Source organism: Ornithorhynchus anatinus, chromosome X5, assembly GCF_004115215.2.
Source record: "Ornithorhynchus anatinus isolate Pmale09 chromosome X5, mOrnAna1.pri.v4, whole genome shotgun sequence".
Classification (NCBI taxonomy): Eukaryota; Metazoa; Chordata; class Mammalia; order Monotremata; family Ornithorhynchidae; genus Ornithorhynchus; species Ornithorhynchus anatinus.
Window position 1 is genome coordinate 62,426,695 of NC_041753.1, and position 4,152 is coordinate 62,430,846.

Here is a 4,152-nt window from a genome sequence, read left to right on the forward strand (position 1 = left end):
TTCACAGTCTCAAACCCCATTTTACAGATGAGGAAACTGAGGCCCAGAGAAGTGAAGTGACTCACCCAAGTTCACACAGCAGGCAAGTGGCAGAGTCGGGATTACAACCCACAGCCATCTGACTCCCTTAGTTTGGGGCCCAAATTAGAGTCATGATACCTATTTTTAGGTGCCTAGCTCTGCGCGAAGCACTGGGATGAGTACGCAATAATCCAGTCAGACACAGTCTCTATCCATCCCAGGACTCACAATCTAAGAGATAGTCCCGTGTTACAGGTGAGGAAACTGAGGCACAGAACAGTTAAGTGGCTTCCCCAAGGTTATACAGCAGATCAGGGGCAGAACTGGGATTAGAACTAAGGCTTCCAAACTCCCAGTTCTAGGTTCTTTCCACTAGATCACGTTGTCTCCACAATAGCTGTGTGTGGATCCACACTGAGTTACCAAAAGCAAAGACTTCCATCACTTGTAGCAAGCATCACCAATATCTTACCAGGCCGGAGGTCACATCCTCTATACCTGCACCCAGATAATCAATCAATGGTATTTATTGAGCACTTACGGTGTACAGAGCACTGAACTATGTGCTTGGAAGAGTACAGTACAGAGTTGGTAGACACCTTTCCTACCCTCAAAGAGCTTGGAATATTGAGGCGGGGACAAACCTGATACTGCACATCCCACCAACCAGTACAGTTCACACTTTGCCTGCTGGTTCTCAACTCTTTCATTTTGAATTCATGTTTGATGTTCTTTTTCATAAGAGCAGGAAAAAAGTGTTTTCTTCCTTCCTAAAAAAAGGCAATTAGTTAAATGAGTATAAATCTGCCCTAGACTCTAAATAATAAAAATCCTATTACAAATATGTTAGTATTTGGTTCAAAACTCTGTGGAAGGAATTAAGCCCTCAAGCTTTTACAGTTTCATAAAGAGTTTCTAAATATAGGGAACTAAAACTGAAATGTATGTCAGTTTGTTAATGGCATCACTTAAAACTATAACAGTTAATTAACTAATTAACAACTTAATTAACTCAGCACTTAATTTACTTACTTGAGTTCACTTATATTCCCTAGATGCGATTTAATGAACTTTCAGTGTAATTCCTGACTAACCATGTAAATTGTGTGATGTATATTTCTTCCATTTAGAAGATATTTCATGAAATTAAATGATTTAAGACAGAGCAACGGCCCAGCAATGAATTGGCAATGTACTTTCATTACAGGAGGCCTCCGAACTTCCTACTTTTAATTCATTTTGCATTCGATTCCTTTTTTTCTTTCAGAAGAGAAAAATATTTTTTGGTATAAAAAGAATGCTTCAAAGCAAGATTAAGCACTAACCAATGCAAACATGGTAAATCTCCCTAGTTGTACAAGCGGGTGATTGACTAGCAATTAATGGCTGCTCTGGCCTCTTTTGTAAGTGGCTCATGAGGAAGATAAAGGTAAAAATAATTTAGTTTTATTAAATTTTGTTTCTACTCCTAGTAGATTTTCCCCTTTCTTCATTTCAACAAACACTTATTGTGTGGTTCCTAGCTCCCCCAAATGAACCTTATCATAAATGTTCAATGGAGACCTACTATTCAAGATTCTTAAGGCTGTTCTCCTTCTCCCTTCTATTTCCCTAGCTGAATGATTAGTTTTGTTACAAATACTAAATTACCTGAAAGTCCACAATAACTTACCACCTAAAATCAAATCGTTTTGGGTTCTATCCCCAGTTCTACCACTGCCAGTGACCTTAGCTCGATTTTCTGATTTTAAATGAAAACCAGCCGGCTGGCTGAGTGTTCTTCAGTCAGGAAGGATTGGTTATTTTCTGCTGGTTTATTTTCCTCCCATCTTACCTCTCGATGGGCTGACATAGAGGTACTGCAGGAGGTGTATTTTTGTCATTTCAATAAGTAAATTCAATAAAGAATTGCAGTCTGTCTCCCCATTCAACTGTAAACTACCAGAGGGCAGGGACCATGCCCTTTATTTCTACTGTATATTCCCCAAGCCAATATACAGTGCCAGGCACTGTAATAATAATAATAATAAGTGGCATTAAACACTTATTAAGCACCAAGCGCTGTACTAAGTGTTGGGGGAGCTACAAGATAATCAGGTCAGAAATACAGTCCCTGTCCCACAGCCTCACAATCTAAGCAGGAGGGAGGGGATAGTGTTCTAAACACAGTAGGTGCTCAGTAAATGCTGTTGATGATGATGATGATGAAGAAATATCTGGGCCTAAATCATCCTGACAGGTTAATATCCATGCATAACGAGCTTTATAAGAAAATGGATACAAATTAAAACTATTATTATTTACCTTTGCAAAAGGAAATGAATTTAGTGGTTCAGAAGAGAAGAGTACAACATATCACTCATATCTGAACAGCAAAAACTTTTTTGTGTGTGTGGTATTTGTTAAGTGCTTACCATGTACCAGGCACTGAAAGCACGGGGGATGATACAAGCTTGGACACAGTCCCTGTCTCACATGGGACTCACAGTATTAAACCCCATTTTACAGATGAGGTAAACGAGGCACAGAGAAATTAAGTGACTTGCCCAAGGTCCCACAGCAAACAAGTGGTGGAGTCAGGATTAGAAATCAGGTCTTTCTGACTCCCAGGCCCCTGCTCTATCCACTAGGACATGCTGCTTCTCTTTAAGTATAGTATCCTTACTGGGAAAGAGAAAAAAAAAATGTGATTTTGTTTCATCTACTTTAAAATACATCTGCATATACAGTCCTCTCTTTTCCTTCTTCCCAAACTGTGCTTTTTGTACAGATGCTATGTAATGTTTCACACTATTACAAAAGTAATTATAATCCTCTACACTTATAAAGCACTCTTCCTCCCTAAGAGCTCAAGGCACTTCAAAACAAACCTAATCTAATTTATCCTCTCAACTTCCTGTAGTCGGTTCAACTCACATAGCTTGAGAGTTGAATCACCATAAGAAAAGCAAAATATAAAATGTATTTAAAATAAAACTTGGTGAGCATTGATGAGGAACAAATGAAAACACTGAATTCTTGGCTGCATCTCGGTGTGTCTGTTCCTGCCATAAAAATAGAAGTAATAGATAATCCTGGAGAGGAAATGTGATCTAGTCAGAAAGTTCCCTCCTCTACCACAAATCTGCTCTGTGCCCTTAGGCAATTCACTTTCCCTTCCTGAGCCTCAGTTTCCCTTGATAACTCATTTGGTAGAGGAGAGGGCTGCAGAAGATCTTTCCTATTTCTAAAATGAAGATAAGATGGTTTCTTGAGGATCTTGTCTTACCTAGTCGAGTCATCTATGATCCATTGCGACTCCATGGACACCTCTCCCAGAACGCCCCACCTCCATCTGCAATCATTCTGGTAGTGTATCCACAGTTTTCTTGGTAAAATATGAAAGTGGTTTACCATTGCCTTCTCTGCACAGTCACCTTGGGTCTCCGCCCTCAACTCGCTCCCATGCCACTCCTGCCCAGCCCAGGTGAGTTTTGATTTGTAGCAGATTGCCTTCCACTCACTAGCCACTGCCCAAGCTAAGAATGGAATGAGTTTGCCTCTGCTTGACTCTCCCTCCCATAGCCGAGACTGGTAGAGTATGGAAACTCTCCAGGTGTGATCCTGAGAGGGTTTCTTAAGGATGGGGTGAAGAAGACAGAGATAAGAAGATGCTGAAAAGCAGTGTGGCTTCGTGGAAAGAGCACAGGCTTGGGAGTCAGAGGTCATGGGTTCTAATCCCAATTCTGCCACTTGTCAGCTGTGTGACTTTGGGCAAGTCACTTAACTTTTCTGTGCCTCAGTTACCTCATCCTTAAAATGGAGATTAAAACTGTGAGCCCCACATGGGACAAGGTGATCACCTTGTATCCCCCCCAGCGTTTAGAACAGTGCTTTGCACATAGTAGGCACTTAACAAATGCCATCATTAATAGGATTTATTAAGGGCTTACTATATGCAGGGCACTGTACAGAGCACTGAGAAAGAGTATTCAGCTCAGAATTATGCATGGTCCCTGTCCCTCAGAGTAGGGCAGGTGTGGCTTATAAGGGCTGAAGAGAAGGACTGGGGGAAAAGGCGAAGCTGCTTTGCTTAAAAAGAGACTAATTACCAAATAACGTGTTTCCACTTGCATATCCAGTTTTCTTTTT

The 4,152-nt window shown here is 40.7% G+C and overlaps 1 non-coding gene across 1 annotated transcript; it reads right to left on the bottom strand.

Moving 5' to 3' along the window:
- Positions 1 to 3,497: 3,497 nt before the first annotated feature.
- LOC114808300 lies at positions 3,498 to 3,634 on the bottom strand. The gene has a single exon (XR_003756146.1). It is a non-coding gene; the product is annotated as a small nucleolar RNA SNORA7 (small nucleolar RNA).
- Positions 3,635 to 4,152: the final 518 nt, after the last annotated feature.